Below are 11,844 nucleotides of genomic sequence, written 5' to 3'. Positions count from 1 at the left end.
TATTGTACCTTTCCTGCTGTGATCTTAAAGCCTTTAGGTCTGACTTGCCCGTCTAATTTGCTTATTCTTCGCATTATTTCTTCTTCCCTAATGTCTTTTTCAGCACAAGTTAGTTGTGCTTTTGAGTGACACCACTCTAAATGGGATTACATTGTCATCTGCATTGTTCTGTTCCACTTTACCACTTCTTATGACTAAAAGAAATTCCTGTTCCAAGCTGATGGTTAACTTTAATTCCCTAACATTTATTTTCTTGAGACTGAATATCTTTGTGCTGCTGTACTGTATTGATTCATTCCCAGCAGTACTAAATCCAACTAGTTCCTGATTTCTGGTCTTCTGATTTCCTGCTGAAATTCTTTATAGTTATTCCCTGCAGGTCAAAAGAATAATTTCTCCTTCCACTTCAAAGGTTAACCAATATAAGCTAAGGGAACTAAAATGTTAGATTACTAGTAATTTCTAAATGTGATTTCCCATAAATCAATATCCTTTTAACTAGGTGAAAAAGATTATAAAGTGTGGTTGGTTTGACTTTTTTTTTTTTTTCTTCCAGTATCTCTTTAGTGAACTACAGTAATTTACTCAGTCATTTTCTCTTGTTTGCTACCACTAATGGAATCCACGTATAAGTTTTACATATTAAATCATTACAGGTTTAAAAGCTGCTGCTTTTTTTCTTTATCAAAATCAGAAGACTCCTCACTGCAGCAAACAACCATCCAAACTGTTCTCACGTTTCCCTAATTTCCCCTAGTTGACAGCAGCAGTGAAAGGACAGCTGTTAATAACCAATTTGCTTGAGGTTCAGGAAGAGCTGGTGTGGCCAGTGGGTCCTTTCACGGGAGCCATTCTCTACCCTGAATCGCTCTCACTGCCAGGGAAGAACCAGAACTGCAGCCAGGTTTAAGGATGCAGCAGTGTGGTGGATTTGCACGCTGAGGTAACGACACTTTAGTTTGCTTTTCTGTTCCTTTCTTAGTAATTGCTAATGTCCCCATCTCTGGTTTTGCACTCCTGGGGATTGGATTTACGTTTTCACAGCGCTATCTACCCTGACCTTAACATCCTGCTCCTGCATATTAGTGGTTGGCTTTATCACTGTGTAGCTAAAATTATTTTTTCCCCTGTGCATCATTTTACAACTATCCTTCCTGAATTTCATCTGCCATTATCTCACTCTCTTCCTTGGCTGAAAGGTTTTGCTGCACTTCTTCACAGTCAGTTCCTATCTTTACTACCACAAATAACAGTAGCATCCTGAAAGTTTGTCATCACACTCTCTGCTCCTTTTCCCAGATAACTTGAAAACATGCTGAGCACCAGGGTCTCTCATAAATCCTCTAAGTCTCTGCTGAGTATCTCTCTTCTGGGAGAGAAATGGCTTTTACACTAACCTTCAGTATCTTCCTTTTTAATCAGCTATTTTATTCGTGGGAGGTCCTTCCTTCTCACAACTGCTCAGCCTCTATGAAAACACTTGAAAAACATTCTTGCAGAAGGCTTTTTGGAAATCCATGTATGTTGTATTAACCTCACCTCTCACACAGGTTATTATCTCTTATTATTGACTGCAAATGTCCATGGATTTTTGACACACGCCTTGCCTTTTTATGAGCTGTGTTGATTCCTCTGTAATAGATCCTACTTATTGTGGCTTTGATAATTCTGGGTGGCGTTTTTTTTATAGTTTCCAATAATTTCCCTGGAGCAGATTTCAGAATAAGTTGTTAGTAATTTAGGAGAAATTTTGCATAAACTTACTTTTAAAAGTCTTTCTAGTCACCTTCCAGCCCTCTGCTAACAAGGTGGCTTTGCATGACATGATACCATGCATCAATAACTCCCTTATTTCATTTTTAATCCTTAAGTGCAGACCACCTGAATTTGGTGTCTTGATTGTTGTTCATGCTGCCATAAACTTTAGATCTGACATGTTGATTTGATGCAGGTCCTCTGACATTCCCTGTGTGAATTCTCTGTATGAAATTATAACTTTTCATTTGGACTCAATTCAAACTGAATGGAATGAATCAAGAAATAAATTTCTATTTCTTTACCAAAAAAAAGGCTAGTAAAATAGATGTATTATTTCCTATTCAAGCAAGTTTTGTCTCCCAACTCCCCCAGAGAGGCAAACAAACTACTGAAACCAAGATGTGCATAGGACAATTTAAAGCAAATTGTATCAAAAATGATAGAAAACACTTCCTTCTTAAGAGAAATTATAGATTCCAATAAGCTTTTTTCTAGTACTTCTATGGAGGAAAAACTCAAGTGTTCCAAAGGATTGATGCATTCTATTTAGAAAGCCTTGTGACTGGTAGCAAATTATAATTCCCAAACTTTAAAGTTTGCACTGCTTTCCTTTTTTAATAAAGCATATGCAACATGTAACTAAATCCAAGATGACACCCTTGGTTGCAAATGCATCTTGCAAAATCAGAGTGTTGTGCTGGAGGAAATTAAGTAAACAGTCATTCCAGCTGTACAGCAAAGTAATGGAAAATGTTCTTCCTGCTAATTTACACATGCAAATGAGATCAGGCTCTTGTATCAATAAATCAATACAGCCTAATGAATTCCATGGGTGGAATTCAAATACGACCGACTGCAAGCAGAGTTAGTTTGGAAGAAAAGTCTGCACCTTACTTTCGGTGGTGGCTTGAAATCCTGTCCTGAAACACAGTGTGGTCATTCAAGGGACAGGGGTGGTATCACCAAACTCCCTTAGCTTTAGGGTAAACCCTTTATTTCCAGTAATCCTCACCTTTCTTATTTTTCCCTGCTCCTTTCTGACCTGAGCCACCACAGCAGCTTTCCCAGGCCGTCGCTGTCCCAGTCAGCACCGCTGGCATTTTCTCCAGATGTCTGTGTGTTATAATTCACTTTGCTGCTTCCCCCTTCCTTCCCTTCAGTACATTCCTGCCACTGGATGGCTGCAGGCAATATGGAGTTATCACTCATATCCTTCCCTTTTTTCTGCCTTCAGTGAACTTAGGTTTACAAACCTGAATCACTGTTCCCTTCAAAAATCACTCTAATAGTGGAGGTATCATGTTCCAGACTATATCTAATTCATAAGAGAAACATCCACACAACTAATTTTAATTGTCCTAGTTAACACTCACCATCCTGCCATCAGCCTAAGTGATGTACAAGAAAATACATAAAATATCTTCATATTAAGCATCCCTGCCCATATTTGTGCTTCAAAAAGTGCTGTACTGATCCTTCCAAACATAAAGTGATGTACTCCTTGTTTTGTGAGAAAGTCATATTGACATTTTATGTGGTTTATATAATAGACTGCACTTAGAACAAATTGAACAAGATTTGTTCCTTTAGTGGGTAATAGAGCTTTCTTTGTCTGGCTGCTTTTAGTGACACAGAAAGTAAGCTCAGGTCATGTCAGCTGGTATCCTCCCCCAATAATGCAGAATATATTGATCTACTTATATGAAAAACATTATCTACAAAGAGATGTTTTAAATTACAGATGCCTTCAGTTAAATTAGTATTGATATTTTTTTGTTATAATTTTTCCCCTGAGAATTGAAATTTACCTGAATTATATTACCCAAAATATTTTACAAGTATGTGATTATGTAGAGATGGTGCCAAACAAAAATCTGGACCTTGTTTACATTGCCATTCTGTAAAAGATTTTTTTTTTACAGTATTTAGGTATTAATTTTCCATTTCACTTCTAAAATACTGGCCAAAACTAAAAATGCTGTAATGTTTGTTAGAAGATTGAAATCAAGTTCTCAGTTTTTCTCTTACCAGTGAGTTAGCCTAGCTCTGTAAGTGCTGTCTAATACATCCTACTCTTTATTCAGTGAAATGTGGAATGATTCAACCCACTTCTACAAGCAAAATAGATTAAAAATTTCAGTCTAAACTTTCCATCTTGTACTACAGCCAAGTTACAATGTAACTCCTCTAATTCCATGAGAGTCTCCAGAGTACCAAATGCCACTGTTTCACTCACTTATATTGATATGTCTGCAATTTAGATTTCTGCATATTCTGGTCACCTCTACCAACACAGACATTTTTAGATCAATATGTTTGTGATATTCCACTCTCTGTGTGCAGTGCACATCATTCCCATAATGACTTGGATTGCCTTGTCTGCTTTATTTTTGCTTTTCAAGTCGCTTCATTGGACTTGTATGCAAGTGAATTTGAACCACACATGGCCCCAAGGTAAGTACATAGACATATCATCCCCTGAAATGGTGGTGTATGGATTGTCTCTAAACAGTAATTTGCTTGGGATTTTGAGATCCTTTTTTTTTTTTTAAATTCAGTATTTTTGCTATTTATCTGTCTTGGTTTGGTTTTTAAACATGAAATTACCACTCACCCTTGAAATCACCCTCACAGCTCACAGCTGTTGAAAAGTGCAAACTTCATCAGCATCATAGTAAAATTGATTTTACAGGCTGATACTTGTGAAGATTTTTTTTAATTGCTTACCAAGAAAGCATTGTCTCCCAGGCTGAAAGATGAGGGAAGATAATAACACTTGGCCCACAAATAAGAACACAAAAAAAAAAACACAATGACTTCTGTAAAATCTCAAAAGAAAACTTAACTAGCAACTGACCTCATGAAAAATGTCGTGATGGGCAAATCTGACCCTTAAATCACGGCAGTGAAAGAAGTAAACTGGCTCATATTTGTTCAAAGAAATTCATGTTGCATGTGAGATTTTTGCAGTCCATGTAGTCCTTTCTTGTCCTCTAAATATTTTGGACACTTAAAGAAAGGATGTCTCAGTGCTCATCTTTCCTTAGAATGAGATTTATTGAGTCTTTAAGTCATGCAATAGCCCAGGATCATCTTCTATGTGATTCAAATATCACAGTGCATTTTCTTTATTGATGACATCCTCGACAGTATTTGCCAAGAAGTCGGTGAGCTATTTTCAGCTGCTCATTCTGTGCTTTAAAAGTTGGAAGGATAGGTTGGAACAAAGACCCTCTTGAGCAGCGAAATCCCTGCTCAGGATTATAATTTCTGAAAGATGAGGCAGACAGGTGTCCATCCATTGCTGCAACCTCTGGAAAAATCCAGTGAGATGCCCTTTGAAATCTGCAGCTGTAGATTATGAGGGACACCCACTAAATTCTACTTAATTACATTTAAACAAGTGTTTCAAGAGGGAGATGAGAAAGGAGAAGGGATAGCTGAGGTGAAAAGGGAAATAGCCTCAACTGTTATAAATCACCTGAATGCCATTGCCTCCCCTGCAGCTTGTCAGAATTTGGTTTAGAAGAAGAGGAGTGAAAGACAGCACAAGAGGCATTCTGAAATGTCTGTGTAGCATCCTGGGGAAAGTCATGTGTTTTCACAATGTTTCTGTGAGATTTGAGACTATTTTCTGAAGTCATTTCAACTGCAGGTTAACGTTAAGAGGCAGGTTCTGGGAGGGCTGATGGAACTGAAGGTTGCACTGTGTGTGTCTCTACAGTCTTGAGCAAGGCTTAGGTTGTTTTCCTCCTCTATTCCCAGCTGGCTCCATGTGCATTCTCAGTTGAGTAGCCTGCTTGATTATAGACTTTATGCTTAAATGGCTGAGCCTTACTGCAAAGGTGATTTTGTATTTTGGGGGCTGTTTGAAGGCAGCACTAGCAAGCAGTGTGTCCCCCGCAGCGGCACTGAAGGCTGGAGCATTATTTGAAATGCCTGAGGATAGATCCTGCAGTGCAGTTCCATCACAGAGTGGAAAAGCCCTGGAAACCCCCATGCACTCCATTAAAGCAGCACAGGGACAGCTCTCGCTTATTCTTAACTATTCCAGGGGGAAGAATATAGAAAACACAGCCAAATATTAGTGTAGCAATGCACAGTGTTTTATCGGGATAAAAGTCTAGACTCTTGGGAGTTTTTCCACAGGAGGAAGTGCTGAAAATGCCCATGTATTAAATGGCTTGGTTTTGGGGACATACACAAGCCTTACTTCAGCGCTCTCCTGTGCCTGAAAAAAGGTAATCCTACTTTTTTTTTTCACCTTTTATCATCACTAGCCTAAAAGGTACTCTTAGTCTGGAGTGCTGAGAAATGAATTATAACGTTTTCATTTTTTTTCTCCTCATGCATCTCCACTCCAAACACCCACTAGAGCAATGGATTGAAAGCCTGATGTGCCATTTCCTGCTTAAGGGCTTGTGTGTCCTCCCAGGTAAAGAAAGACAAAGATATTGAGTGAGATTGTTGATACCTCTGTAAACTTAAGTGTGTAACAAAGCAGTGTATCCCTTCCAGATGAAACAATCAGTGGATGGAGTCACAGCTGGGAGGAATGTACTGTGGAAAAAGAGAGGTTAGAAATTTATATATTATTGGTAGTGAGAAGGCAAGTGGCTGAAATCCGGTGAGATTTCCTCGTGAATAACTAAGTATTAAGGAAGTGCTCCAGATGAAGAGTGAAAAGCAATAGAAATTACAGTAGGACAGAAGGGCCACCTGGGATTCTTTTAACAGTGACTGAAAGGAATTGAGGCACAGTTAGTGTTACAGGGGACTCTTGTCTGTAGGTTTTCTTAATTACTATTCATTGCTACTCAATGGAGCTTTAGGAGAGCACAAAAAAAGTCATAATTGACTTGATTTACCTAATTTTTCAAAGCATTCATTTAAATCTTTTCACCAGTCTAGTCCAAGTCTTAAATTGGGGTTGGCCTTGTACTTCAGCTCTCTCCTTATGCATGAACACTGCTTACATACCATTTTTAACAAAACTGTACTGCTGTGTTCTAGCAAAGCACACAGATTAACTCTGCAGATGCTGCTGATTGAGGTTTGTATTCTTTGGGTGCTATTTCAGTTCCTGCTCCCAATTAGAAGTAACAAAAAAAATCCCTTTTTAATGTGTACCTAAGAGGAAGTTGTTCATTTGAGTATGTGTCTATTTTCTTCTTTCTGAAGAAGAATAAAGATTATCATAATCATCATCCTGTTATTCTTCTGGAAGTCAGTGTTCATTATGTTAGGTCACACCAGGTTAAGGATATGGGGCATTTGGTTCATCTGGATATTGTGTGTTTTGTTGTGCTCCTTTTTTTTCCCCAAACCTATTATTTTTAACAAGTGAATGGGGGAAAAACCTTTCTGGAAAGAACCATAAGAATATTAATACAGTTCCAATATAAAAGCCTATATATTTTGAATACACCAAAAAACCCTTGGAAGATATTTTCAAGTAGGTATTATAAAAGGCATAGAGGTGACATTTGGAGAAAACATATGGAAGGAACTTAAATCCAACCGTGAGTGAATTTTGGATACTGATAGCATCTAACCTTTCACTGTATCAATAAATATGGAATATAATTTTTTTTTCTGCATTTCAGTTATTTCTTATTTTCACTACAGACTGCTACCTTTTCTCATATTTGTTAAAATAAAGATGACATTAAGAATTGTAGCTATTGTTGGTCAGCTGCCTGGCTGGCCAAAACTTTAATTTTATTTCGGATCCCTGCCCTGTAAAGTGTTGAATTTCTCTCTTTTGATCTAACCATATACAAACATAGTTTTCTTTATTAAAACTGTGTTTCATAAAATGTGAGGGTAAATGAAATTATCACCTTCTTTGTACAGCCCAGATTCTCCTGCAAATAAAACAATTATTGTAGATATTGATTATCATTTTCAGTTTCAAAAGAAAAAAGAAGTAAGCCAGTGGTGCTTTGCTATTGCTGCTGACAGAATAAAAAGAGCTGGGTTAGGTACAATTTCCATGATGTAACCAAGTATATTGGAGTAGAGAGACTAGCCAAGAAAAAAAGAGAATTACCCTGAAGGAGAATAGCACTGGGTTAAAATCTAGATGAAAGGGAAAAAAACTAAAAACCTTAAGGTTAGCCATTTTATTTCCATCTATAAAATATAGCCCCAAAATGTTTATTTTTACCACAGCACAACAGATTTTTATCTTTCCTCAACCTGCAGTAAAATGCAGAGGTTAAAAAAAAAAATACAAGTTGTGTTTTTGTCCTTGAGAACTTTCCTGAGCACAGATAATAGTTGCTGGTTTACATGGGACATAAACTTTACATTGCATGTTACTTTTGCTTCTTTCTCTGGGCACTGGACTTTTTAAGTCTATATACACTGAAATCTGGTTTTGACCCTACATTTTAATGTTTTATGCTGAGAAGAGGGAGTACAAAAAGAACGTAAAAGAAGCAGACATAGAAAATTAATTTAATAGCAGAAAGACATATTCCATTGAGAAAGTTGTGTTAAGACGACATGATTTGCATAATGAAGTGCTGAAAAGTCATGAACTATGAAATTCAATATCTCAGATAATTCTTATTCTTTTTTCATGTATCTGTTCCTGTTAAGTTTTTCATTACATGTTACAAATGCAAGAGTTTTAATGAGAATTTTTGCTGCATGTACATGTGTGGATTTTGTAGATCAAACTACAAAACAGGAAAGCAAAAGAGAAAAATAGGGTGTGATTACAAAGCACCTTTTCTCTTTATTTTAAATACATATTTAAATACTTTAATGACAGATTTATTCGGGTAACGGAATGTATAAAACAGAGCACTTTTGAAGGAGTACCATTGACAATTTTATGTATTTAATGCCCTGCTCATGTATTCATTCTGCTCTTACCATCATTGCTTCTTTTCTGAAGTCTCCCTATGACTTTTGGATGTAGTGGTGGCTGGTTTTGTCTCCATTTGGAGCTGCTCCAGCTTTATTGTCACTGTCTGTGACTGACATCCTCTTTCAAACCTGCCTTCAAACCACCTGGACCTTCTCATTTGCTGATGCCCCAACGCTGGCTACTGTCACAAAGCCTGAAAACCAGGGAAGAACAGCTCTCAAAGTTTTCTTGAGGTTTCTAGCTGGAATAAAAATATTTTTTTGGCCTTTATCATGCAGGAAGGGTGGGTGCATAACCAGTCATGGCTGTTCACTGTGGGCTTTGGTTTCAAACATCTGATCCCCTCAGCATTTTTGCAGCATTGCAGTGAGCTTGGCCTATGAAGTAGCTTTGTTATTCTGAAGGAGCATTGAGCCCATAGCTGTTCTCACTTGTTTTTCCTCAGATGTTCTGCAGGAGTTTAAAAGATCTTATTCTGTATCTGGTTTTGTTCTTATGTGAGCCATATGTTTCTGAGCCTAAGAGCATTTGCCTGACAGTCCTTCATAAAACAGTCCTGAATTCACAGAGAAGAGATTCGCCATGAACAGGGCTGTTCTTTTTTGCTGTGGTCCTGGCAATTTAATTTTTTATTGTCATGTGAAGCAGCTTATATTAAAAGGAAAAAAAGGCTGAAAGCAAAGTTATTTTATAGAAGCATAGAGCAGTAGTGGAAGCACTTTTCTGGAACAGAGGTACTATGGCTAAAATGATTTAAACTAATGACTAGTGATTCATTATTTCTGGGAAATCATCTGAGCCATCTCATAAATCTCGACTTCACTCTGCTGTGAGAGTGGCACAGCAACTCCTTTTCCTGGGGAAAACTTTAGGCAATCCAGCAAGGATGCTTCCAGTGTAACCATCACTGCTCTTAAGTTTGGATGTCAACCAAGCTGGGGGTTTGTGCTGTCATGCTCTTCACTGTTACCTGATTTGTGCCATCTCTCAAATGAGAGAACAGGGTCCATCAGCAAGCTTTGTGTTAATGTAATGGTGCAAAATCGTTCACTACCACGGTATTCCATGGGCTGAGAAAACTCATCAAGGATTTTCAATGCCAGGTAACAGAGCAGATTTCCACTCAGTCAGTAACTGGTGAGGAAAGTGTTGCTTCAGCTCTAATTAGTTTAGTCTTAGCTAAATTGACCACAGGCTTTCAGTGACTGATGCTTCCTGATGCTGGCATTCATAGCTTTGTTGGTTTGCAGTAAAGACAGCCCCATCAGAATCAGACTGAGAGAGGGGCTCACCGGCTAAAAGCTTGTCCTTTTTCCCAATTACATCAGCTGATCTAGGAAAGTGTATTACTTTTTCCTACAAATCTTGTTTTATTTGAAAAAAAACCTGTTAAAAACAGTAATAGAAGCACAGAGGGGATTTTGTAGGACCTTTAATCATTGCAGCCAGAATTTCTTCTGAGATATCCTGCTGATTTTTTTTTTTCAGCTGCTGAACGATATATTTTGACAATAAAAATTTTGTGCACAGGAATACATATTTATCTGCAAATTTAACAGGATGTGAATATATGCTTCTTGCTGCAGGCCAAAGTAAATTTGTAAGTTATTACATGAGATTTTCTTTGTGTGTGTGTAAAATGTTTGGTATTAACTACTAGGCAATTTTCCTTCTTTTCTTGGCTGTAAAATCTCATAACAGGAAAAAATGCAACATTAATAATACTACAACAAAGGGAATCGTATTTATGACTGGAGGAGAACACTGGCTAACTCCCTGGAAGGTAACATTTTACAGTTTATGTTGACAAGTAAATCTTAATTTATGACTTGGATCACAGAGCACCAAGAAAGTCGTCAATAAGGGATCCTGTAATGGTGTGAAAGAAAAATTCTTCATAAACAACATTTTGCAAACTTAGTTTAACTGGATGATGCCTTGTTAATTTTTGTAATGGATGGTGACATTGGCATGAATAAGATTTATTACGTTAGTCAAATGGAAGTGCATGTGCTGAATGCACAAGTTTAACCATCAGTACCTGCACAATAAACCTAATTAAATGGTGTGTCATCAAAGATGATTTAAATGAAAAGATAATGAAGCAAATCACAGGAAAGGTGTTCAACAAAATTTATTCTGAAAGAATCGGAAAGGTTATTGTAATGAGAGAAGTAGTCCTCCATGTTAATCATCTTTTTCAAACTATCTCATTAAAATTGCAAGCTTAAGAAAAGTCATGGAAACTCAGTTTTTGATTTGGGACAAAAGACAAGATTTTACCACCAATTTTTGCAGAAATAACATGTCTTTTTACTGATGAATTTTGAGGGAGAGTTTCAGGTATACATAGAAATTTATGGCTTGTAGCTCTTTCTGTCTGTGTCTGAATTGGATCCTAGTTCCCTCCCCTATGAAACTTTCCAGCAGAATTTCTCTCCTCTCTGAAGGTTTCCAATAGAATTTAGAGCAACTATGTTGCAGATTACAATGTTAAATAATTTGTATCACTGATTAGGAAAGTAGTATTTTTATTGAGACATTTGTCTAGTTCAAGTAACAAGCTGTGAAAGTAAAGGCCACTAACAACAAAAAGAGAAAAGAAAGAATTGGAGGTCACTTCTGGGCAAAGAAAGTCTTCTGGTTTTCACCTTTCACCATGTTGTTTTCTCAGTGAAAGACACATTTGGCAAGGAAGGGACTCTCACCAGGCTCTGTATTGCAGGTGCTTAATTGCACAGGGCAATCACTTGCCTGTGAAAGAAGATGCTAAATGTCACTGGAGCTTGTCAGGTTCTCCAAATGCAAAATAAAATGTATTATTAGGCTCCAAGGGAGCTAAAAGTGCTTTCTGCAGGAAATTTTTAGTGACCTTTCCCTAACTGAAGGTTCCCATGCTGAGGTTCCCTTATGCTGAGGGAGGAGAAGAGACTAACTGCTGATTATGTGTTTGTCACCTGTATTAAACTCAAGTGACAGACATGTACTGAGCCACAAATTTCAGCACCAGAGCTTCATAACACCCCACTCTGCTCTGTGTTTGAGGTATTTCCAGTTTCTTCATTCCATGATTGAAATAGATCATCATCCCTTTTGTCTTGGAGCTTATTTCCAGGTTTATCTACTTTCTCCCCAGCCAAATCCCTTGCTGCTTCTGCCTTCCAAACCACTAATATGTATTTAGGCCATTTGTCCAGTTCAAAATT

Source organism: Manacus vitellinus, unplaced genomic scaffold, assembly GCF_001715985.3.
Source record: "Manacus vitellinus isolate BGI_N305 unplaced genomic scaffold, ASM171598v3 scaffold_69_pilon, whole genome shotgun sequence".
NCBI lineage: Eukaryota > Metazoa > Chordata > Aves > Passeriformes > Pipridae > Manacus > Manacus vitellinus.
The sequence above is the reverse complement of the archived record's forward strand: the minus strand, read 5'-3'. Positions refer to the sequence as shown.